The sequence below is a fragment of the Haemaphysalis longicornis genome, unplaced genomic scaffold (assembly GCF_048455015.1).
Source record: "Haemaphysalis longicornis isolate Haplotype H1 unplaced genomic scaffold, Haemaphysalis longicornis Haplotype H1 scaffold_30, whole genome shotgun sequence".
NCBI lineage: Eukaryota > Metazoa > Arthropoda > Arachnida > Ixodida > Ixodidae > Haemaphysalis > Haemaphysalis longicornis.
This window is the reverse complement of record NW_027526336.1, coordinates 3,170,063-3,196,927: the sequence shown is the minus strand read 5'-3', so window position 1 is coordinate 3,196,927 and position 26,865 is coordinate 3,170,063.

The window sequence follows — 26,865 nt, the reverse complement described above, 5'->3', positions numbered from 1 at the left end:
TAACAGAGCAGGAGTGCCTCGCCGTAGTTTGGGCAGTTCAAAAGTTTCGTCCGTATCTATACGGGCGTCACTTCACTGTAGTCACGGACCATCACGCCCTTTGTTGGATATCTACCCTAAAGAACTTGACCGGGCGGCTAGGCCGTTGGGTACTCCGTTTACAAGAGTACAGCTTCACTGTCGTCTACAAGACTGGCAAAAAGCACGGGGATGCAGACGCCCTTTCACGCTGCCCGTTATCCCCCGCTCAAGATGACATTCAAGCGCTTTCTGATGAATCAACGACAGCCTTACGGATCGCCGCTGTGGACACTTGCACGGAACCACTTTCTGAATTGGCCTCTCAGCAAAGGTCCGACACTTACTGTCGCAACCTCATTGACTTGTTAGACGGTTCCGCTCAACCACGCAATAGTCGTTCACGCCGCCAGCTCCGCCAATTTCGACTCAGTAATGGAACCCTTTACCGGTACAACTACCACCCAACAGGCGACAGATGGGTGCCCGTCATTCCCCGTGCCCTCCAACGCAAAATTTTAGAGACATTTCACGACGACGCTACCGCGGGCCACCTTGCCTTCCACAAAACTTATGATCGTATCAAAAGCCGCTTTTTCTGGCCCGGCCTATCCACCTCTGTTGCCAAACACGTTGCATCGTGCGTATTGTGCCAGTACCGCAAACGTCCGACTTCAGGACCTACAGGCACACTCCAACCACTGCCGTGCCCCTCCTCTCCTTTTGAAGTCGTTGGCATCGACCTCTACGGACCCCTACCCGTCACTTCGGCTGGACATCGGTGGATCATTACCGCGGTAGATCACCTGACACGATACGCGGAAACAGCTCCTATTCGCACGGGCTGCGCTTTAGAGGTGGCTGAATTCTTTTTGAAGACGATATTTCTGCGACATGGACCGCCCCGGGTGCTTCTTAGTGACCGAGGCCGGGTATTTCTTTCGGTGGTGGTTGCAGAAGTTCTTCGCGCCACCAAAACTGTACACAGAACCACGTCCAGCTACCACCCTCAAACTAATGGTTTGACCGAACGATTTCATCGCACGCTCTCCGATATGATTTCCTGTTACATTCAGCCCGACCATAAAAACTGGGACGTCATTCTCCCCTTCGTCACCTACGCCTACAATACAGCGGTTCAACGAACCACGGGATTTTCGCCATTCTTCCTTGTCCATGGCCACCCACCTTCATCTGTCCTCGATAATTCCTTCTTGACTGCGCCTGTGCCCTCTGCATCCAACATTCTGGATGACGTTATTTCTCGCCTGTCTTATAGCCGCCATCTCGCTCGTCTCAGGACAACAGCCTCACAGGAAGACCGCAAGTCAAACTACGACGCTTCGCACCGCGTTGTCTCGTTTAAACCCGGCGATCAGGTCTTACTTTCAACTCCGCTCCGGACCCCAGGACTCTGCGAGAAGTTCCTTCCCCGCTTCGTAGGCCCGTACACTATCCAGGAACAGACTTCACCGGTAAATTACCGCGTTACGCCCACCTCTACTGTCACCGACCGGCGTTGTCGTGGCACTGAAGTTGTACACGTTTCCCGTCTAAAGCCTTTCAACTCCCGGCATCCGACTTAAGCGCCCGAGTTGGCCGCTTCAGCCCCGGGGGAAATGTTGTAAGCACTAAGGCAGCCATTAGCAGCCGTATGTGGACATTCTCCTTAGTGGCTATGCGCCGAATGCTATGTGCCACATTCCTCGCTCTCCGCGCACATCGTCGTCCAGGGTATCATCATCGGTGTGTTCTGGAATCCCTGCGCTCGACCTCAGCTCGCTAGCTTGTCGCTCTCTGCCAGGTTCGTTTAATAAACCGGTGCCCGACGACTCCTGGCCTGTGCCTCACAATATATATATATATATATATATTGAGAGAGGGAAGCAGGAAAGCAGGCCTAATGCAGGGCGGTGTTTATTCCGGCGGTCGTTACTCAGCAGCCAGCCGAACCAACGAACTCCGATGATGATTACGATCGCGTGAGCCCAGCGATACGATGATGACACCAAACGATGCGTGGGCGTGACGATGGTGATGATAGTGTGTTTGGACACAATAGCGAGAATGACCACTCAAGCAATCAATGTGAAGACAGCGCTCACACTAGTTTCCCGCAGGGAAAAATTGAGGACCGCATTGATCTTGTCTGGATCCGGGCGTATACCTTCCTTGCTTACAACGTGGCCCAAGACTTTGATTGAGGTACTGGCAAAGCGACATTTCTTGGTGTTCAGCTGCAAACCAGCATTGCCAAGGCAGGTGAGGACTTCATCCACACGTTGAAGGTGTTCAGCGAAAGTGGACGAAAAAATGACGATATCATCTAGGTAGCATAGGCAAGTCTTCCACTTCAAGCCACGAAGTACAGTATCGATCATACGCTCAAACGTGGCCGGAGCGTTGCAAAGTCCAAACGGCATCACGTTGAATTCGTAGAGGCCGTCTGGTGTGGCGAAGGCTGTTTTTTCTTTATCGGCTTCGGCCATGGGAATCTGCCAATATCCTGACCGAAGATCGAGACTCGAGAAGTATTCTGCGCCATGTAACGTGTCGAGAGCGTCGTCAATTCGGGGCATAGGATAGACGTCTTTCCGGGTTATTTTGTTAAGCGCTCTGTAGTCCACGCAAAAGCGCACTGAGCCATCTTTCTTGCGGACCAGGACAACCGGCGAAGACCAGGAACTGCCCGAAGGGCGAACAATGTCCCGCTGAAGCATGTCGTCCACATTTTCTTGAATGATTTCGCGTTCTGTGGATGAAACGCGATAGGGGCGACGGCGGACGATACAAGAACCATCGGTTTCTATGCGATGAGTCGCTGCTGATGTTCGTCCAAGAGTGAGGGAATGGCTGTCAAACAACGCCTTTTGCTTGGTAAGGAGGGCGAGTAGTGATTTTTGATTTTCCTCGCTTAGTTCAGTGGTGATGGTGGATGTAAGGCTCGATGACGTAATCGCTTGTCCGCAGGCATGCTGGAGTGATGCTATAGGGCAAAGCGCAAGACGGCCAACTTCCTCGTTTAGAATAGAAGCAACCTTAGTGCCTTTAGGAAGCAGAATCGGCTCAAAGGCAATGTTTAGTGCGGCGATGAAAGCTGATCCCTGTGAAAAGCGAACGACACAAGGCGGTATTATAACTCCTTTGCGAGCGAAGTTCCCAGCTGGTATGGAAAACAAATCTCCATCGGCGATACTGTCACACGTTACGGAAAACACCGTTTCTTGGCCGGGACACAAGACACAATCTTCGGCAGAGACCAACCGCGGTACGGAAGGATCGGATACACAGTCCATTCCTGTCTCAGTGAGGTGAATCGCAGGCTCGCGGCAGGAAATTACTGCAGACGATGCTGATAAAAAGTCCCAGCCCAAAATAATTTCATGAGAACACAGAGTCAGCACCGCACACTGAACGTAATGTAGGAGCCCGTCTATGGTAACCCGCACTGTACAATATCCAGAAGGCCGAATCGCATCACCATTTGCCCCACACAAGGATGGCCCGGAGTAAGGAGTTCTCACCTTCCTCAGACGTGAACATAACTGTGCACTAATAACTGACACACTAGCCCCCGTATCAACAAGTGCCTCAATACGCAAACCTTCCACTTCCACCAATAATAAGTTCCACGGACGTTCAGGAGGAGTTGTGGCGTCTTCGAGCAATGCAGTTTCCCCCCAAAAACTGCAGGTGCTAGTTTTCCGAAGGGTCGTTATTGGGAAGTGAGGCAGGACGAAGAGGGGACAGCGAGCGACGGTAGGGCGAAGGCGATCTACGTCGGGTTGGCGTATTACGCTGAGAAAACTCAGGAGAATCGCGAGGCGGGGAAGAACGGCGATTAGGAGGGACGTATGTGCTTCTACCGGTACCATAAGCAAAGCGGGCGTTATCCCGCTCATCAGGAGCGTACCCTCGGCGTTCATCCTGCTGGCGTCTTCGGCAAAAACGGGAAATGTGGCCCTGTATTCCGCAGTAGTAGCAAACCGGGCGGTCCCGAGGGAAAAGCTGGCGCTCGGGGCGCACGTGCGCGTAGTACGCCTGGGCACCCCGAGAGGGGGCAATGGCCGTCAAATGTCCGGGAGCAGTCGAAAGCGGAGGCGATTCCACGAACAAGGGGTGTTTTGAAGCGGCCTCTGCGTATGTCGTCATGTAAGGGGCAGGAGGAGTCGAATTTGCCGGTGGGTACGCTGTCATGGATGCCAGTTCTTCCTTGATTAAATCCCGCAGCGGAGATGGGCTATGGTGGCAGTGATCGCGTTGGAGACACGGTGAGGTACGGGTGCCCAGCTCCTCACGAATGATTGCGCGTATCAGAGTACGCAGATCTGTGTTCCCATCCAGAGGAGCCGGCTCAGGCTGAAGGCGAAGTGACTGCAACTGATCGAGGCGTTGGCAGGTCTCCGGCACATCGCTGACTGTTAGGGGATTCTGGATAGCGAGGGCGTTAAAGGCAAATGAAGCAATGCCCTTCAAGATGTGCCGCACCTTGTCAGCCTCTGGCATGCTTTCGTCCACTCGGCGGCAGAGGGCGAGGACGTCCTCGATGTAAGCCGCATATGTTTCGTCGGGACGTTGGACGCGAGAACCTAGATCTTTCTTGGCGCCATCGACGCGAGCTGACGGGGTGCCGAATGCTTTGCGTAAACGCTGAGTAAAATCGGTCCAGTTCTCGAAGGTTGCCTCGTTGTTGAAGTACCATGTCTTTGCGACTAGGTCTAGGTGGAATGGAACATCGCGCAGTTTAAAAGCATCATCCCACCGGTTAAATTGGCTGACGCGATTATACTGGTCGAGCCAATCTTCAACGTCTTCACCCCGAAGACCAGCGAAGGAGGGAGGGTCGCGCTGGTGGCCTGTGATCACCCATGCCGAGGGCGGTGGAGCGCTGTGTTCCGACGCGCTTTCTCGTTGCATCGTTGGCTCGTGGGGCGGGAGACGTCGACCCGAACGGAGCTCCAGGGGTGTAGCTGGGAGCGGCAGAGGACGGGGCCGACAAGCAACTCCACCACTTGAGAGAGGGAAGGAGGAAAGCAGGCCTAATGCAGGGCGGTGTTTATTCCGGCGGTCGTTACTCAGCAGCCAGCCGAACCAACGAACTCCGATGATGATTACGATCGCGTGAGCCCAGCGATACGATGATGACACCAAACGATGCGTGGGCGTGACGATGGTGATGATAGTGTGTTTGGACACAATAGGGAGAATGACCACTCAAGCAATCAATGTGAAGACAGCGCTCACAATATATATATTGAGAGAGTCGAGGACTCGTGAAGGAGAGCGGTTTATTACGAGAGCCGATAACCGAGGAAGACCCCGTCAGGAAGCGGTGATGATGATGCCAGAAGCCAAGATGATGAAGATGAAGCGATGACGATAGGGCATCCTATCGGAGCACGGCGATTGTCCCAGCACAGTAGATTGGCCCAAGACTGTAGATTCTCCTTGCGCTCACACTTATCTCCCCCCTGTTCGAAAGCGGTCACCCGGCCGCTGTCGAGGTTGTGTCGGACCGCTGGACATAAGGCTTGAGCCGCGAAACGTGGACGATTTCTGTTCCACGGCAGCGGCGATCGGTAACGGAACTGTTTGGAGCCACGCGATAATTTACAGGAGACGTTTGCTCGAGCACTGTATAGGGTCCGATATACCGAGAAAGCCACTTTTCTGAAAGGCCAGGGTGACGCACAGGAGTCCATAACAAGACCGCGTCCCCTGGGTGAAACGTGACGTCGCGATGAGATTCGTCGTACCGAGACTTGCGGGCGTTTTGGCTGGCTTCTGTGTTCATGCGGGCGAGACGGCGGCAGTAAGCGACACGGGAAGCGAATTGTTCAGGAACACTGGCCGTGCTGTCAACAGGTGCCGACAAGAAAGTTGAATCCAGAACGGAGGGAGGTGGGCGGCCATAGACAAGAAAATAGGGCGAAAAACCTGTGGTGCGCTGAACTGCGGAATTATATGCGTATGTTACGAACGGAAGTATTGTGTCCCAATTGCTGTGATCCGGTCGTATGTACAGAGAGAGCATGTCGGATAGTGTTCGATGAAAACGTTCAGTCAAACCATTCGTTTGAGGATGATAACTTGACGTAGTTTTGTGAATGGTGTCGGCGGCACGAAGAACTTCCGCAAGAGTAGCCGACAGAAATGTTTTTCCGCGGTCGCTCAGGAGAACTCGTGGAGGTCCGTGGCGCAAAAATATGGAGCGCAAAAAGAACTCGGCGACTTCTACAGCGCAGCCAGTCCGAAGAGGGGCGGTTTCGGCATAGCGGGTTAGATGATCAACGGCGGTCACAACCCAACGATGGCCAGCTGTGGAAATGGGCAAAGGACCATACAGGTCTATGCCGACGACTTCGAACGGTGCTGACGGACAAGGTAGTGGTTGTAGCATTCCAACCGGAGGTGACGTTGGCCGTTTACGGTGCTGGCAGGGCGCGCAGGAGGCGACGTATTTGGCGACACTGGTGGAAAGGCCAGGCCAAAAGAAACGACTTTTGACGCGGTGGTAGGTCTTGTGGAAACCTAAATGTCCGGCAGTAGCGTCGTCATGAAAAACCCGCGGAATATGCTGCTGTAGAGATCGCGGGACGACGGCAACCCACTTGTCACCGGTAGGGTCATAATTATAATGGTATAAAACACCGTCAAAAAGTCGAAATTTTTGCAGCTGGCGGCGCAAGCGGTTGGTAAGTGGCTTCGTCGAACCGGTAAGTTGATCAATTAGGTTTCTGCAGTACCGGTGTGCACGTTGAAGGGACGGTAGATCTTCGATGCTGTCGGAATTGATTTCGTCCAAGGGTGCCATTGGGAAGAGGACTTGGGCCGCATTGGATGGCGAATCATCTTCTGGAGACACAGGGCAGCGGGAAAGGGCGTCCGCATCCATGTGCTTCTTGCCAGACTTATATGTCACAGTAACGTCGTATTCCTGTAACTTTAAAATCCAGCGACCAAGCCGTCCATTTAGGTTTTTGAGCGATGAAAGCCAACAGAGAGCATGATGGTCAGTGACCACAGTGAAATGCCGTCCGTACAAGTACGGATGAAATTTCTGTACGGCCCAGACAACTGCAAGACATTCCTGCTCAGTGATTGAGTAGTTGCGTTCAGCAGGTGTCAATGCGCGACTTGCGTACGCCACAACGTTCTCCACAGAGGAGGCGTTGCGTTGTAACAACACGGCACCAAGACCATGTCCACTGGCGTCTGTGTGCAGTACAGTGGCTGCCGTTTCGTCAAAGTGATGCAGCACTGGCGCAGATGTTAGAGCGTGCTTGAGCTTTTGAAAGGCGGCTTCGCAATCTTCAGACCACACAAATGGGGCAGCGGATGCAAGAAGTTTATGGAGGGGTGAAGCAAGGGCAGCAAAGTTACGAATAAAACGCCGGAAATAGGAAGCTAAACCAAGGAAGCTGCGGAGGTCTTTTTGGCGGGCAGGGCGGGGAAAATTGCGTACAGCATTAATTTTGTCCGGGTCAGGGCGAATTCCGTCTTTGCTCACAACATGCCCGAGCACCTTGATGGACTTGCTCGCGAATCGGCATTTTTTGGTGTTTAGTTGAAGTCCGGCGTTGGTAAGACAGGTTAGGACTTCATCCAAGCGCTTGAGATGGTCGTCAAAAGTCGAGGAAAAACGACGATATCGTCGAGGTAACACAGGCAGGTTCTCCATTTAAGGCCACGAAGGACTGTATCAATCATTCTCTCGAATGTGGCTGGAGCATTACACAGCCCGAATGGCATCACGTTAAATTCGTAAAGACCATCCGGTGTGGCGAACGCTGTTTTTTCTTTGTCTGCCTCGTGCATGGGAACCTGCCAGTACCCAGAGCGGAGATCCAGGCTCGAGAAGTATTCAGCACCTTGTAAAGTGTCCAGGGCATCATCAATGCGAGGCATTGGATAGACGTCCTTGCGTGTTATTTTGTTCAGTGCCCTGTAGTCTACCCAAAATCGTACAGAACCGTCCTTTTTCTGTACCAAAACAACAGGAGAAGACCAGGGACTTGATGAAGGGCGAACAATATTTCTCTTGAGCATGTCGTCGACGTTCTCCTGTATTATTTTCCGCTCAGACATACACACGGTATGGACGGCGACGAACGATACAGGATCCGTCTGTGTCGATGCGATGTACCGCTGCTGATGTCTTCCCTAGGACAGAAGAGTACGCGTCAAAAGAACTCTGGTGTTTGGTCAGCAAAAGCAGCAATGCTTGCCTGTCCTCTGGCGCAAGGTCCGAACTTATGGCGGTGTTAAAAGCCGAAACTGGAGCGGGCGATGGGGAAACGTGGTCATCTGTCGAAATGGTTGACAGCGGAAGAACACAGGCTTCTTCATCGCCGAAAACCGAAGCGATGGTGGCACCTTGCGGCACTAAAATTGCTTCAGCAGAGGTATTCACCGCGGCAACAAAAGCCGACCCACATGAAAAACGGACGAGACAGGTAGGTATGACCACTCCTTTGAGAATGAAATTGCCAGCTGGTGCAATCAACACGTCGCCATCGGTGACTCTGTCGACGACACGGAGAAAATGGTTTCTTCGCCTGGAAAGAGCACACAATCAGTTGTTGCGACCAGACGGTCCGTTCCACTTTCCGACAAACTGGCAAGGCAGGGGTAAGTGATGTGAATGGTGGGTTGATTACAGGTGATGATTGCTGATGCTGATGACAGGAAATCCCAGCCCAAGATGACTTGATGTGCACATGGGGACAATACCGCGAACTGTATGTGGTGGCGAATGCCATCAATAAAAACACGCGCAGTGCATAGTCCAGATGGTCGAATCCTTCCACCGTTGGCACCACGCAGAGCAGGACCATCATACGGCGTTGTCACCTTGCGTATCCGAGAGCACAAATCTGCGTGAATAACCGAAATGCTAGCCCCAGTGTCCACTAAAGCTTCAACCCAAACGCCTTCAATGAAAACCGTTAATGTGTTCGATGGTGACTCAGGGGGACTTTGAGATTTTTCCTGTGATGCAGTTTCCCCCCAGAAAACTGCTGCTTTCAGTTTTCCGGGTGTCTGTCAAAAACTTGTGATGCGGGTCGGAGAGGGGACGAAGACCGGCGGAAAGGCGAAGGCGAACGGTGTCTCGGAGAACGTGGACTCCGGGGCCGGTCATCTGAATCAACTGGGGGCGTAGCGCGAGGAGGAGGCGGCGAGTACGCACGCTGGCGAGGGGCGTAGTTGAAGCGGTTATCTCGCTCGTATGGGGCGTAGCCGCGCCGCTCGTCCATCTGTCGTCGACGGCAAAAACGAGAAATCTGCCCTCTGATGCCACAGTAGTAGCAGACGGGCCGGTCGCTAATAGGGCGCGGTGCTCGCCAAGTTGAATGGAAAGGCGGTGCGGCCGGAGGTGCAGAAAGGGCGGTCAAGTGGCCGTGCGAGGGTGGGGACACTATATGCTCCATGGGAACAGGTGATCGGGATACGGCCTCGGAGTAAGTTGGCATGTGAAGAGGAGCACTATGACATGGCTGAGGAAGAGTTGTCATGGACACCAGCTCCTCTCTGATCATGTCACGCAGCCCAGGCGCGCGACCGTAGGTGTTCTAAGCGCAGGGTCCGTCACGATGATGCAACTCTTCACGGATGATGTCGCGAATCAGAGTACGGAGCTCGGCATAGCCAGAGGGGCAGGAAGGCAAAGTGTCGTGTTCAATGCGGATGGACTGGAGATGGTCGAGCCGCTGGCAGATCGTTCGCACATCAGCAATGGTAGTGGGGTTCTGAATCGCCATAGCATTAAAGGCAAAATGAGCGATCCCTTTCAGGATGTGGCGTACCTTCTCCGTTTCAGGCATGTCCTTGTTGAACCGGCGGCATAGCGCGAGGACATCTTCAATGTATGAAGCGTAAGTCTCCTCCGGGCCTTGCACACGGGCATCAAGCTTCTTTTTGGCTGCATCCGAGCAAGCAGAGGACGTTCCGAAGATCTTACGTATTTCGTCCTTGAAGTTCGACCAATTAGAGAAACTGTCCTGGTTAAGGAACCACGTCTTCGCCACTTCATTCAGGGACCAGCCAACATTCTTCAGTTTGAATGCGTCGTCCCATCGGTTGAACGCGCTCACTCGCTCAAACTGGTCCAGCCATTCCTCAACGTCTTCGCCCCGAAGGCCAGCGAAAAACGGCGGTTCGCGTTGGGGGGTTGTGATAGCAAAGGTGGGCTGGACGGGAACTGCAGCGTTGCTGCCCCCATTGCTGCTCTCGCGATCCATGGGGCTAGTTGGTAAGCGCCGACCTGATCGAAGCTCCAGCTGTGTGATTTGGAGAGGTAGACGGCAGGATCGAAGGCACCCTCCACCACTTGAGAGAGTCGAGGACTCGTGAAGGAGAGCGGTTTATTCCGAGAGCCGATAACCGAGGAAGACCCCGTCAGGAAGGGGTGATGATGATGCCAGAAGCCAAGATGATGAAGATGAAGCGATGACGATAGGGCATCCTATCGGAGCACGGCGATTGTCCCAGCACAGTAGATTGGCCCAAGACTGTAGATTCTCCTTGTGCTCACAATATATATATATTGTCACGAAGACAAGGACGATGCAGTTGTCTTGAACGAGAAACACGTTTATTGGAGCGAACTTGTGCTCCCCTAACAACTCAAAAGAATGCAGAGGCGGCGAAGCAGCGGTCAACAAAGTGACTTGCACAGGCGAGTGTCGTCGAATCGAATGCCCCGGCGTCCGCACTGCAGGCTTTTTATCTTTTGGCGCGCGTGGTTCTCGAAACGTCGATTCGCATCGAGAACATATTAGATCCAAGAAGATTATTCTGGGCTGTTCACGCTAGATCGGAATGCTCTCCCTATCACAACAGATAACACATGCGGCACAGAAAGAAAGAATGGAACACGCGCTTCCCTTGGCTCAGAGATAACACAGACCGGCGCAGCCGGGCGGGTAAAAGCAAAACACAAATAAACAAACCCAATGTATGGTTCGCGGCATTACCCCACCTCTAAGAGTGCATCGACCCGATGCTAACATAAGCGACTGTCCGAACAAATGAAAATAAAAGTTCGTCATCGTCCGTAGAAAGGTTTTAAGCGAACCACGTGGACGACTTCAGGCCGCGTGCGTCGTCGTGATGTGCCGGAGTCACCATCGGGGATCACTTCGTAGGTAAGTTGGCCAACACGTCGTAGAATCTGGTAGGGTCCGAAATACCGTCACAGGAGCTTCTCACTCAGTCCGCGTCGTCGGATGGGAGTCCAAACCCACACACGATCCCCTGGTTGGTACTCGGCGTCTCGGCGTCGGAGGTTGTAGCGGCCCTCATCCACCAGCTGCTGGTCCGTTATCCGAACTCGAGCGAGCTGGCGGGCCTCCTCCGCACGTTGAAGATATCCGTGGACGTCGGCGTTGAGGTCGTCGTCTTCTACGTGCGGAAGCATGGCGTCGAGCATCGTAGTCGGCCGTCTACCGTAGACAAGCTCGAACGGCGTCAGCTACGTCGTCTCCTGGATAGCCGTGTTGTACGCAAACGTGACATACGGGAGCACTTCGTTCCAAGTCTTATGTTCAACGTCAACGTACATTGACAGCATATCTTCGATTGTCTTGTTCAGACGTTCTGTTAGTCCGTTCGTTTGGGGGTGGTACGCCGTAGTTCTTCAGTGATCCGTGTTGCTGTAGCGTAATACTCCTTGCATCAGCTCCGCAGTAAATGCCGTTCCGCGGTCTGTGATTAGGACTTCCGGGGCTCCATGTCGCAGCACAACTTGGCTTATAAAGAACTTCGCCACTTCTTGTGCAGTCCCCCTCGGAAGAGCGGCGGTCTCTGCGTAGCGCGTCAGGTAGTCTGTCGCTACGACAATCCACTTGTTCTGTGATCGTGACGTAGGGAACGGGCCTAAAAGGTCCATTCCAATCTGTTGAAATGGTCTCGATGGGAGGGCGATCGGTTCCAGAAGTCCGGCGGGTCTTGTCGGCGGCGTTTTTCGCCGCTGGCAGTCACGGCAGCTCCGGACGTAGTGGGTGACGTCAGAGGTAAGGCCGGGCCAGTAGTACCTCGCCTTGATTTCTCCAATAGTGCGGGCTGTGCCGAGATGTCCGGAAGACGGGTCGTCGTGGCACGCTTCCAAAATTGCGTCACGACGGTCCGCGGGGATGACGAGAAGGTAATTCGCTCTTGTTCCGGGGCTGAAATTCTTCTTCACGAGGACGGAGTTTCTCAGGCTGAATGCTGGTAAGCTGCGTTTGAAGGTCCTAGGAACGGCAACATTGCATCCCTCGAGGTACTCGATTATGACGCGTAAATCGGGGTCGGCACGCTGCTGGGCGGCTAGGTCGCTCTCCGTCACGATCCCGAAGAACGCGCTGTCTTCATCAGAGTTTGTGGTGGTGGGTCGACGGGGGCGCGGGACAGGCAGTCGGCGTCGGAGTGTTTCCTGCCGGATTTATAAACGACTGTAACGTCGAACTCCTGCAGGCGCAAGCTCCACCGCCCAAGACGGCCAGAGGGGTCCTTCAAATTGGCGAGCCAACACAGCGCATGGTGGTCTGTTACAACCTTGAATGGCCTTCCATACACGTATGGGCGAAATTTTGAAATCGCCCATGCACTCAATCGCCAGGCACTCTTTCTCAGAGGCAGAATAGTTTTTCTCCTCCTTCGACAGACCACGGCTGGCATAGGCGATTACCCTTTCGCAGCCGCTTTGCTTCTGGACAAGGACGGCACCCAAGCCTATATCACTGGCGTCCGTGTGCATTTCCGTTTCGGCATTTTCGTCGAAATGAGCGAGCACGGGCGGGCTTTGCAGGCGTTTTTGCAGCTCGCAGAATGCTTTTTCTTGGTCGTTTTCCCAGCTGAAAGGGGTGCTATCTTTCGTCAAGCGCGTGAGTGGCTCTGCAATGCGTGCGAAGTTTGCGACGAAGCGCCGGTAGTATGCGCACAGCCCGAGAAATCTTCGCACGCCCTTCTTGTCTTTCGGCTTTGGGAAGTTCGCAATGGCTGAATTTTTTGCCGGGTCAGGTAGGACTCCCGCGGCGTTGACGACGTGGCCCAAGAACTTGAGTTCCCCGTATGCGAAACGGCACTTTTCAGGCTTCAGCGTCAACCCCGACGTACGAATGGCCTCGAGTACAGACTCCAACCTTTCAAGGTGTTCGTCGAAAGTCCGGGCGAATACCACTACGTCGTCGAGGTATACGAGGCAGGTGTGCCACTTAAGGCTAGTTAGCACAGTGTCCATGACTCTTTGAAACGTCGCTGGTGCTGTGCACAGCCCAAACGGCATCACCTTGAACTCGTATAGGCCGTCTGGGGTTATAAATGCAGTCTTCTCTCGGTCTCTCTCGTCTACTTCAATTTGCCAGTAGCCGGTCTTCAGGTCCATCGATGAGAAATACTTCGCGTGGCAGAGGTGGTCGAGGGCGTCGTCGATTCGGGGGAGGGGGTACACGTCCTTTTTCGTGATTTTGTTCAGTCGCCGGTAGTCAACGCAAAACCTTAATGTGCCGTCTTTTTTCTTTACGAGTACGACGGGCGCAGCCCAGGGGCTTTTCGATGGCTGTATAATGTCATCGCTCAGCATGTCGTCGACTTGAGTCCGGATGGCTTCCCGTTCGTGTGAAGAGACCCGGTACGGTGACTGTCGGGTAGGTCGGGCTCCATCTTCGGTTATTATTCGGTGCTTCGCTAGAGGGGTCTGACGTAGTTTTGCGCTCGACGAAAAACATTTGCTATAGCGCGCAGCAAAGCCAATAATTTTTTTCGTTGTTCTTGCGGTAGCGCCGGATTCACGTCGAATGGCTGCTGGAGCTTGAAGGTTTCTACGGGTGTGCGTTCAAAGTCGGCGACCGTGATCACGTCACTTGCTTCTTGCGTTTCTTCGAGGAATGCAATTGCCGCGCCCTTGTTTAAATGCTGGTACTCCTCGGTGAAATTAGTAACCAAAACGTGGGATTGGTGTTCCTTGAAGCGCGCAATGCCTCTTGCGACAGACACACCACGGTCGAGAAGCACCCTTTGATCAGTGTCTACGATAGCGTCGACGTCAGGAGCAGCATCTTCACAGTAGACTGCGACCATCAAGCTTGCGCGGGGTGGGAGGGTGACATGATCATCGGCAATCCTTAGAGCAGCACGTCGTTCGGGGTTCGGTTCCGGCGTCATGGAGTGATGGGGGGAAAAAGTTATTGACTTAGTATGCAGATCGATTATTGCACCATTGTCCATCAAAAAGTCCATTCCAAGAATTACGTCGCGGGAGCAGTTAGGTAGAACGACGAACGCCGCAGGGTACGTTGTGCCGTCTATGGTGACGCGTGATGTGCACGTTCCACTTGGCGTCACGAGGTGGCCTCCTGCTGTGCGTATGTGCGGACCGTCCCATCTGGTCATAACGTTCTTCAGTTTAGACGCAAATGGTCCGCTCATTACCGAATAGTCAGCTCCCGTGTCTCCGAGGGCGACAACATCAAAGCTGTTGATGGACACCTTGACGTCAGATGCAGTCTTCCTCGAGTTCCGGGTTCGTCGGGGCGTCGTATCTCTGCTTGTACGTGTTGATGGTCTTGCACTGTGCATCTTCGTTGTCGTCGTCTTCTCATCGGACGTCTCGATCAGGTCGGGTACGCGTCGCGCCGTGTAGCTGTCGTCGTGTTCGGGAGTCTCGTCAAGGTTAGGTCGGGTCGTCGGGATGAGAGCATGTCGTGAATCACTGTCTTCAGCGCGTCCTTGCGTCGTTGGAGGGTTTCCAGTTTTTCGCCGTAGAGCAACTTCACCTCCAGAAGTTGCCGCCTTTAGTTTCCCCCGCGTGGGCTGCGAGACCTTCCACGTGCGAAGTCAGCACTGCTATGGCGGTCCGGTGACTGGTACGGGTAGGGCGACGGCGAACGGTTGAAACGGGCTGGTCCACGGCTGGTGTTCGACAGGTATTCTTCAATCTCAGATGGGTGCTGGCCGGGTCGGGGGCGTGGTGCGTCGACGGAGAAACCACGTAGTCCGAGTCTCTTGTACGGGCAGCGACGGTAGATGTGGTCGGCCTCTCCGCAGTGGTAGCACAGAGGACGGTTATTCGGTGTTCGCCATACGTCAGTCTTCCTCGGCGTCTGGGTTTGTGCTACCGGGGGTCGGGCGGGCGACAGTGGGTGGCGGTAGGGCGGGGCCTCTTGACGACGTGCCTCTTGACGACGTGTTAGAGCAGGGCGGGGTCGGTGAACAGCCGCGGAGTACGTCATAGCTTGGGGCTCACAGTGTACTTCGGATGCCACAGAAGTTCCCAAAGCGTTTTGAACTTCTTCCCGGATCACGTCAGTTAAGCAAGCGACTTGGGGTTGCGGCGTCGTCGGGAAAAGTTTCCGCAGCTCCTCTCTCACTACTGCGCGGATGGTCTCGCGTAGGCTATCAGCCGGAATCCGCATGTTGTCGACGTAGTTCGCACTGGCCGCGCCAACAAAGTTCCGGTCATACTGCTTAGCACGCATTTCGAGAGCCTTCTCAATCGTGCTGGCTTCGGTCACGAATTCAGCGATGGTTTTGGGCGGGTTGCGGACAAGTCCAGCAAACAGCTCCTCCTTCACACCGCGTATCAAGAAGCGTAACTTCTTTTCTTCCGTCATTTCGGGGTCCGCGCGGCGAAATAGTTGCTTCATCTCCTCAACGAAGATCACGACACCTTCGTTGGGGTGTTGTGTCCGAGTTTCAAGCAAAAGCGCAGCTCGCTCTTTTCTCACAATGGTAGTGAATGTCTTAAGGAACTCCCTTTTTAAGTGAGTCCAGTCGGTCAAAGAACTCTCATGGTTCTCGAACCAAGTTCGAGCAGCATCTTCTAAGTAAAAGAAGACATGCCGGAAAGTTTCTTCGTCGTCCCACCTGTTGAAGATGCGGACGCGCCGCTCCAGCTTCTCCAACCATTCTTCGGGGTCTTCAGCGGGGGCTCCCCGGAACGATGGCGGTTCCCGGGGCTGCTGCAGGACGATTGGCGACGTTGTGTCTTGCACCATGGTGTTGGTTGCAGCGTTCCTTTTCTTGGGCCCTTCTGGCATCAAACCGAACTCGGGTGGTAAATCTTGCAGTCGGAGGCTGGCTCTTGTTGGACTGGCTTGGCGGCTTCCCGAGGTTGTAGTGGGCATGAAGGGTGCGTACCCAGCACCTTTACCAGATGTCACGAAGACAAGGACGATGCAGTTGTCTTGAATGAGAAACACGTTTATTGGAGCGAACTTGTGCTCCCCTAACAACTCAAAAGAATACAGAGGCGGCGAAGCAGCGGTCAACAAAGTGACTTGCACAGGCGAGTGTCGTCGAATCGAATGCCCCGGCGTCCGCACTGCAGGCTTTTTATCTTTTGGCGCGCGTGGTTCTCGAAACGTCGATTCGCATCGAGAACATAGTAGATACAAGAAGATTATTCTGGGCTGTTCACGTTAGATCGGAATGCTCTCCCTATCACAACAGATAACACACGCCGCACAGAAAGAAAGAATGGAACACACGCTTCCCTTGGCGCAGAGATAACACAGACCGGCGCAGCCGGGCGGTAAAAGCAAAACACAAATAAACAAACCCAATGTATGGTTCGGGGCAATATATATATATATATATATATATATATATATATATATATATATATATATATATATATATATATATATATATATATATATATATATATATCTATATATATATATATATATATATATATATATATATATATATATATATTAAAGGAGATAGTCATCGAGATAATGCAACGGGCAACCGACAACCTTCCGTCTGTGGGCATGCACGAGTGTCAAGACAGTATCATGGCCCAGTTTTGGTCCCTCCCTATTGCACCCGCTTGTGTCGTGCTCGCTCTGATCCTACCGTCTGGAACAACCACTTGGTTTTGTTGCGGAACACAAGTTGAAAAAAAAAGCCAGTCTCCTCAAAGTAGTAAATATCATCTTTGGAATAATGAGCCAGAAAATTCCACAAGTTCTTTCCGTCGCTTGCAAAGGCGGCTGTAGTGACTCCTCCACTGTGTTCACGAATACGGTGGCTCAAAATTTTAGGAATTATCTTTCATCTGCTGAGCCACCCCCTTGAGTCGTTCAGGTATGGAATGCCAAGCATAAAGACGTAAAGGTTGCAGTGTATAAAAAAAGATCAGTTAAGAACTCGCTTACCGGTAGTTGCACCAATCTCTTTCGCTTTTTCTTGGAGCACGTGGTCGCTCATGGCACCGCCTCTGAAACACATTCCCGACCAGACACATGTTGAGGGCCTCCTCCAGTTGTTCGAACTTCGGGTGCTGCTGTCGGCACACTCATCTACTTCCCTGATTCTTTCAAAATTGTGCGCACCATCGATTTCGCCAGATCAGTGTCAAGGTATTGTTTTTTACTCGAGTCTTTCAGGTATAGAACAGATGCGGACGGTGTTTTACTTTTGAAGTGGCATATTTCGTTTTTCAGCGGGCAGTAAAGCTAAATCCGTTCATGCTTAACACCAGTCATTACCTCCGCCGAACTAAACAGAGAAGTGTGCAGCCTAGCCCTAATGCGCAGCGAATATTATCACCCTGTATTTTCTCCCGAGCCTCAGGACTTGCTCTTCCCGGCGTTTGCAGCACCGCGCAATCTTGTCTAACAGCGAAAGGTTTTCACCTTGGTGTCACAACCCTTTAGTGCTGTTCACTGATCACGAATGTTCCTGATCTAATTCGATAGTACTTGATGGAAGAGCGTCCCGAGATAAATGCATGCTCCGTCTTAGTATCTTCGGCCAACACTGAATTCCTGGTACGCGCTCTGTCCTCTGGAGGTTACCAGTCATTTTTTCTGTGTTGCGCTTCGTGGACCGGTGTCGACAATAACCACACAAAAATGCGTGTACTTACTCGTTTCTTCCCCAAAATAGCCGTCCATAGTCCGGACTGCGGATTTATTTGTTAATGAGGCAGAATTGCATTGCGAGATACCGTTCGCAGCAAATTTCGTCCGTGTTGCGGGGTGTCCATACTAACGAGGCATGACTGTGCATGTATGTATGTATGTATGTATGTATGTATGTATGTATGTATGTATGTGTATATGTATGGTAAGTAGATGAAGACAGACGAGGAAAAAATTAAAAAAAAAACAAGTTTACTGACGCTTCAGGAAGAGGCCTGCGTTTCTTCAGAGTGCTCTGAAAAAAGGAAGTCCTCTTCCCGAAACATGGGTAAACTGGTTTTTTAACGCTCTACAAGTGGGTTTAACACTTTACTCATTTTAACGCTTTACTCGTGTCTTTATACGATATGTTATCGCACTGTTTGTGATATCTTTGTTCCCAGACCGAGATATATATATATATATATATATATATATATATATATATATATATATATATATATATATATATATCGCGAATCAGAATAGAAAATGAGGGGCTCGTTGAAAATAACACAGAAATAAGAGTTGGCAGTCACGCCGCCTTGTCTGCTTGATCACGCCAAGGTTTTCTTGACTGCCAACTCTTATTTCTGTGTTATATATATATATATATATATATATATATATATATATATATATATATATATATATATATATATATATATATATATATATATATATATATATATATATATATATATATATATGGCAGTGTCACTTAAAGCCGTTTGGAATAAACATAGTAAGGAAAGCCAACAAACAGTCGAAAACACGCGGACTTAAAAGAATTGCGCATGAGTCATTTCAAGACATCTGCATTTCAATAATTACGGGAACTTACTATAGGCGCCCCACAGCACCCAGAGGGTGACACGGAGCCCGCGACACCCAGCGCCCCCTTCGGCAGATATGCGCAACACTGGGTCGGTCCCCGCCAGCCGGTACCAGGCCTCTCAAGCTTGGACGTTCCCTAGTTTTCCTATAGGCGGCGTAAAAATCGACGCCCCACGTGTCTAACCCACAGCGCAGTTTTCGACCATCAAGTCCACCAGACGGCGCAACCGAAAGGTTACTTTTAGTAGAGAATACAAAACATTCATTCCGTGACTCAGAGAGCCAATAAAGTTCGCTTACAATGTGTTGTTTAAAAATATTCATTCATTCATTTCAATCATTTATTTATACTGTTAGCCCACAAGTGGGCCGTTATGGGGTGGAAGTACGAAATTATTTGCGAGAAAAAAGAGTACCGTACAGGTCTTTAGATAATTTCTCGGTATTATTGTGAGCAGCAGCTCGAAGTTATACATAACAAGAAATGGAACACACATGCGGTGCAATATATGACGCATTTGAGGCGGCAGTTTTGCACTGCGCTGAAGATTTGAAGAACAACTACTGCAGTCTCATGCGACCAACAAAAAGTACACACGCAGGCACACAACGAAATGCATTTGACACTGTTATCCAGGAAATAGCCGTTTTAGATTCTATTCAAATGATGTAAGCGAGGAACAACCAATCATAGACTTCGGCAACATATTCCAATCTTCAATAGCACGTGGGAAATAACTGAACTTAAAGCAGTCATTACGTGGCGCTAGGGTGGTATGTACATACTATGGCGATGTCAGGAGCGTTCTTGTGTGTTAACGTGGAAGAAATCTGAAAAGTTTAGTTTAAAATCATGAATTAACTGGAAGCGGAATTTCAGACGCTCAATCCTAGACCTAATTTCCAGACTATCCAGGCCCGCTGTTCTACAAAGTTCAGTAAGTGAATTATGTCGGCGATATTTGTTAAAAATAAATCTCGCACCAAGGCGCTGTACTTTTGCTATTTTATTGCAGTTTGACTGTGTGTAAGGGTCCCAGAAAATTTTAGAATAAAAGTTGCGCACCAAGCAACCGTTGAGCAAAAATGTACGCAACATGTTTACGAACAGCCTAGCCTACTGGTGCACCACCTCGCTTCTGAATTCGCAACCACAAAGCTGCCAATTCAAATTGAAACCGCTGCAACGGCCCACCGTTTCTATGCGCGCGGAGCACTGGTTTCGTGACTTTTATTGCTGTTATATGCTTTTGCGTCCATCAGTTGTTGAGAGGACTGGCAAAACACGGGAATTGAGGTCTTGTGGAGTGACAAATCTGCGAAATTCCGCATCAGAAAACAGCTCTCGAGCCCGGAATATTTGATTCTTCCAACAGAAGGTGAGTGTTATGCTCTCCGCTAGAAAGATGGTGCAAACGAAACCGTTGTCGCCGTCAATACCTCATTTGTGCATGACTTCCGATGGAATATTGTCTTATTACATGATTCATATATAAAATCTGCATTCCTCGGAGCTTTTGATCAGAGTGCATGCGGAGTTAGCTAAAAAAACTAGAAAAAAAGAGAAAAACCCTTAAGAAAGAGGCTCTCAACTTTTCTGGCCACTCTAGAACATTTGTGACTATCTCGAACCCGAAAGGTTGTGAGCGCATTCGCCTCAAAGGTGTGGCATTATTTCGCAAGGAAGTTAAGAGACTCCCAAAAGACAATATTACGCCCTAGCGTTACCTAACTTTTGCCTTTCTGTTTTGACATGTTAGTGAGCACTTAGTCAACAGCCCTTTGCTACAACTAAAGTTTGCCTTCATAGAGACGTGGTGATGCGACTTAGGGTGTATTAGCATGCCTTGGGACAGCTGATGCTTGCGTCATGGTTAATACACGTGAACTAAAATTTTCAGAGGTCGGTGTTCATTTAGACATTCTGGCTGAACATTCAACATCGTCGGCGCACGCAAAACTGCACCAAGGACTGGCAGGCCATTTCAACTCTTCGTGCTTGCCTGATATGACAGCCGTGCGCTCGAGGTGTGTTTATGTATATTTAACTTCCACTTATAGTTATTCTCTTGTGACATGAGTCTCTTAAGTATTCGTTCTTCCAATTTAATTTACGTTTTTCATTCATTCCTTGATTTTTTTTTTTCGAGATACAACCAAAGAACAAAGAAGCACACACCGGAAAGCGACCACATCAAGTTCTCAGCACGAGCAAATGTGCTATGTTGCCTTCAGATAAATGTTACAAAGTGCCAGGTATTTTCACCAAATGTGAAAAAGAAGGTCAGCATATATCAATGCGTTCATACATGTGATCTGCATATATCTGACTATGAATGGAATAGTTGTTGTTCAATTCAAGAACAGGATATTCGGTGTCTAAAAATATTTAACTTCGGCCGAGTATTCGGCGTACTGCAAATATTGCGACGCATCAAAATGTGCGATGTGATATTGTTACGTAGCCAGCCGCTAGGATCACTCCAGCCCCAAATTCAACGTTTATTAATAAATCACGATGCGTACACATTGGCAAATGTAAGAAAGCAAACACGGGTTCTAGTTTGCTTTCTTCCATTCTTTTTCACTGCTGCTCAAGAGCACTGCACTTTCTCTGTACATTTACAAGACCTCGCACAAAAGAATTGCTGCTGTCAGCTCCTGTTGTCAGCTTAAAGCAAGTTCGTACAAGAAGCTGGGAGGAAGTAAACTTTATTGGAGCAGCTCATTTCTGATAGACACTATGATTCTATGATGTGGTGATCGAGTAGGTGTCTCCTTTGTTAATAGCGCTGTGTGGACATTGCAGGTGGGCTTGAAACCTTTGTACACAAAGAAATGTGAGGGGTCAGAGTTTGTCTTGGAGGTGTGGAGATGTAGTAGCCCGGGTCATCTAGAAGCAGGGATAAGCGTGTGGCAAAAGGGAGGAAGAAGGAGGTGTAGTGCTTCGTACCTCAAGGGCAGATTGCTTTAGCGAGTTGGATGGGTTGCTTGCGAATACCTCGCAAGGGCTTTTTGTATCGAATATTGTCACGAAGACAAGGACGATGCAGTGGTGTTGAATGAGAAACACGTTTATTGGAGCGAACTTGTGCTCCCCTAACAACTCAAAAGAATACAGAGGCGGCGAAGCAGCGGTCAACAAAGTGACTTGCACAGGCGAGTGTCGTCGAATCGAATGCCCCGGCGTCCTCACTGCAGGCTTTTTATCTTTTGGCGCGCGTGGTTCTCGAAACGTCGATTCGCATCGAGAACATAGTAGATCCAAGAAGATTATTCTGGGCTGTTCACGTTAGATCGGAATGCTCTCCCTATCACAACAGATAACACATGCGGCACAGAAAGAAAGAATGGAACACGCGCTTCCCTTGGCGCAGAGATAACACAGACCGGCGCAGCCGGGCGGTAAAAGCAAAACACAAATAAACAAACCCAATGTATGGTTCGCGGCATTACCCCCCCCCCTCTAAAAGTGCATCGACCCGATGCTAACATAAGCGACAGTCCGAACAAATGAAAATAAAAGTTCGTCATCGTCCGTAGAAAGGTTTTAAGCGAACCACGTGGACGACTTCAGGCCGCGTGCGTCGTCGTGATGTGCCGGAGTCACCATCGGGGATCACTTCGTAGGTAAGTTGGCCAACACGTCGTAGAATCTGGTAGGGTCCGAAATACCGTCGCAGGAGCTTCTCACTGAGTCCGCGTCGTCGGATGGGAGTCCAAACCCACACACGATCCCCTGGTTGGTACTCGGCGTCTCGGCGTCGGAGGTTGTAGCGGCCCGCATCCACCAGCTGCTGGTCCGTTATACGAACTCGAGCGAGCTGGCGGGCCTCCTCCGCACGTTGAAGATATCCGTGGACGTCGGCGTTGAGGTCGTCGTCTTCTACGTGGGGAAGCATGGCGTCGAGCATCGTAGTCGGCCTTCTACCGTAGACAAGCTCGAACGGCGTCAGCTGTGTCGTCTCCTGGATAGCCGTGTTGTACGCAAACGTGACATACGGAAGCACTTCGTCCCAAGTCTTATGTTCAACGTCAACGTACATTGACAGCATATCTGCGATCGTCTTGTTCAGACGTTCTGTTAGTCCGTTCGTTTGGGGGTGGTACGCCGTCGTTCTTCGGTGAACCGTGTTGCTGTAGCGTAATACTCCTTGCATCAGCTCCGCAGTAAATGCCGTTCCGCGGTCTGTGATTAGGACTTCCGGGGCTCCATGTCGCAGCACAACTTGGCTTATAAAGAACTTCGCCACTTCTTGTGCAGTCCCCCTCGGAAGAGCGGCGGTCTCTGCGTAGCGCGTCATGTAGTCTGTCGCTACGACAATCCACTTGTTCTGTGATCGTGACGTAGGGAACGGGCCTAAAAGGTCCATTCCAATCTGTTGAAATGGTCTCGATGGGACGGCGATCGGTTGCAGAAGTCCGGTGGGTCTTGTCGGCGGCGTTTTTCGTCGCTGGCAGTCACGGCAGCTCCGGACGTAGTGGGTGACGTCAGAGGTAAGGCCGGGCCAGTAGTACCTCGCCTTGATTTTGCAATAGTGCGGGCTGTGCCCAGATGTCCGGGAGACGGGTCGTCGTGGCACGCTTCCAAAATTTCGTCACGAAGGTCCGCGGGGATGACGAGAAGGTAATTCGCTCTTGTTCCGGGGCTGAAATTCTTCACAAGGACGGAGTTTCTCAGGCTGAATGCTGGTAAGCTGCGTTTGAAGGTCCTAGGAACGGCAACGTTGCATCCCTCGAGGTACTCGATTATGACGCGTAAGTCGGGGTCGGCACGCTGCTGGGCGGCTAGGTCGCTCTCCGTCACGATCCTGAAGAACGCGCTGTCTTCATCAGAGTCTTGTGGTGGTGGGTCGACGGGGGCGCGGGACAGGCAGTCGGCGTCGGAGTGTTTCCTGCCGGATTTATAAACGACTGTAACGTCGATCTCCTGCAGGCGCAAGCTCCACCGCCCAAGACGGCCAGAGGGGTCCTTCAAACTGGCGAGCCAACACAGCGCATGGTGGTCTGTTACAACCTTGAATGGCCTTCCATACACGTATGGGCGAAATTTTGAAATCGCCCATGCACTCAATCGCCAGGCACTCTTTCTCAGAGGCAGAATAGTTTTTCTCCTCCTTCGACAGACCACGGCTAGCATAGGCGATTACCCTTTCGCAGCCGCTTTGCTTTTGGACAAGGACGGCACCCAAGCCTATATCACTGGCGTCCGTATGCATTTCCGTTTCGGCATTTCCGTCGAAATGAGCGAGCACGGGCGGGCTTTGCAGGCGTTTTTGCAGCTCGCCGAATGCTTTTTCTTGGTCGTTTTCCCAGCTGAAAGGGGTGCTATCTTTCGTCAAGCGCGTGAGTGGCTCTGAAATGCGTGCGAAGTTTGCGACGAAGCGCCGGTAGTATGCGCACAGCCCGAGAAATCTCCGCACGCCCTTCTTGTCTTTCGGGCTTGGGAAGTTCGCAATGGCTGAAGTTTTTGCCGGGTCAGGTAGGACTCCCGCGGCGTTGACGACGTGGCCCAAGAACTTGAGTTCCCCGTATGCGAAACGGCACTTTTCAGGCTTCAGCGTCAACCCCGACGTACGAATGGCCTCGAGTACAGACTCCAACCTGGCAAGGTGTTCGTCGAAAGTCCGGGCGAATACCACTACGTCGTCGAGGTATACGAGGCAGGTGTGCCACTTAAGGCCAGCTAGCACAGTGTCCATGACTCTTTGAAACGTCGCTGGTGCTGTGCACAGCCCAAACGGCATCACCTTGAACTCGTATAGGCCGTCTGGGGTTATAAATGCAGTCTTCTCTCGGTCTCTCTCGTCCACTTCAATTTGCCAGTAGCCAGTCTTCAGGTCCATCGATGAGAAGTACTTCGCGTGGCAGAGGTGGTCGAGGGCGTCGTCGATTCGGGGGAGGGGGTACACGTCCTTTTTCGTGATTTTGTTCAATCGCCGGTAGTCAACGCAAAACCTTAATGTGCCGTCTTTTTTCTTTACGAGTACGACGGGCGCAGCCCAGGGGCTTTTCGATGGCTGTATAATGTCATCGCTCAGCATGTCGTCGACTTGAGTCCGGATGGCTTCCCGTTCGTGTGAAGAGACGCGGTACGGTGACTGTCGGGTAGGTCGGGCTCCATCTTCGGTTATTATTCGGTGCTTCGCTAGAGGGGTCTGACGTAGTTTTGCGCTCGACGAAAAACATTCGCTATAGCGACGCAGCAAAGCCAATAATTTTTTCCGTTGTTCTTGCGGTAGCGCCGGATTCACGTCAAATGGCTGCGGGAGCTTGAATGTTTCTACAGGTGTGCGTTCAAAGTCGGCGACTGCGATCACATCACTTGCTTCTTGCGTTTCTTCGAGGAACGCAATTGCAGCTCCCTTGTTTAAATGCTGGTACTCTTCGGTGAAATTAGTGACCAAAACGTGAGATTGGCGTTGCTTAAAGTGCGCAATGCCTCTTGCGATGGAGACACCGCGGTCGAGAAGCAACCTTCGATCACTCTCTACGAGAGCGTCGATGTCAGAAGCAGCATCCTCACAGTAGACGGCGATCATCAAGCTTGCGCTGGGTGGCAGGGTGATGTGATCGTCGGCGATCCTGACAGCAGCACGGTGATCGGGGTTCGGCTGCGGCGTCGTGGAGTGATTGTAGGAAAATGTTATCGACTTGGTCTGCAGATCAATTATTGCGCCGTTGTCCGTCAAAAAGTCCATTCCGAGAATCACGTCGCGGGAGCAGTTAGGCAGAACGACGAACGCCGCAGGGTACGTTGTGCCGTCTATGGTGACGCGCGATGTGCACGTTCCTCTTGGCGTCACGAGGTGGCCTCCTGCTGTGCGTATGTGCGGACCGTCCCATCTGGTCATAACTTTCTTCAGTTTAGACGCAAATGGTCCGCTCATTACCGAATAGTCAGCTCCCGTGTCTACGAGGGCGACTACGTCAAAGCCGTCGATGGACACCTTGACGTCAGATGCAGTCGTCCTCGAGTTCCGGGTTCGTCGGGGCGTCGTATCTCTGCTTGTACGTGTTGATGGTCGGGCACTGTGCATCGTCGTTGTCGTCGTCTTCTCAACGGACGTCTCGGTCAGGTCGGGTACGCTTCGCGCCGTGTAGCTGTCGTCGTGTTCGGGAGTCTCGTCAGGGTTAGGTCGGGTCGGCGGGATGAGGGCATGTCGTGAATCACTGTCTTCAGCGCGTCCTTGCGTCGTTGGAGGGTTTCTAGTTTTTCGCCGTAGAGCAACTTCACCTCCAGAAGTTGCCGCCTTTAGTTTCCCCCGCGTGGGCTTGGGGACCTTCCACGGGCGAAGTCAGCGTTGCTACGGCGGTTCGGCGATTGGTAGGGGTAGGGCGACTGCGAACGGTTGAAACGCGCTGGGCCACGGCTGGTTTCAGATAGATATTCGTCGATCTCACGTGGTCGTTGGCCAGGGAGAGGGCGAGGTGCGTCGACGGAGAAACCACGCAGTCCGAGTCTTTTGTATGGGCAGCGACGGTAAATGTGGTCGGCCTCTCCGCAGTGGTAGCACAGAGGATGGTTATCGGGAGTTCGCCATACGTCCGTCTTCCTCGGCGTCTGGTTTCGGGCTACCGGGGGTCGGGCGGGTGACAGTGGGCGGCGGTACGGCGGGGCCTCTTGACGGCGTGTTGGAGCAGGGCGGGGTCGACGAACAGCCGCGGAGTATGTCATAGCTTGTGGCTCTCGGGGTACCTCGGATGGCGTAGAAGTTCCCAACGCTTGTTGCACTTCTTCTCTAATCACGTCGGTGAGGGAAGCAACTTGGGGCTGCGGCGGCGTTGGGAGAAGTTTCCGCAGCTCCTCTCTCACTATTGCGGGGATAGTCTCGCGTAGGCTGTCGGCCGGGATCCGCGTGCTGCCAAAGTCGTTCGCATTGGCCGCGCCAACAAAGTTGCGGTCATACTGCTTAGCACGCATTTCGAGGGCTTTCTCAATGGTGCTGGCTTCGGTCACGAATTCGGCGACGGTTTTGGGCGGATTTCGGACAAGTCCAGCAAACACTTCCTCCTTCACTCCGCGCATTAAGAAGCGCAACTTCTTTTCTTCCGTCATTTCCGGTTCCGCGCGGCGAAATAGCTGCTTCATCTCCTCAACGAAGATCACGACACCTTC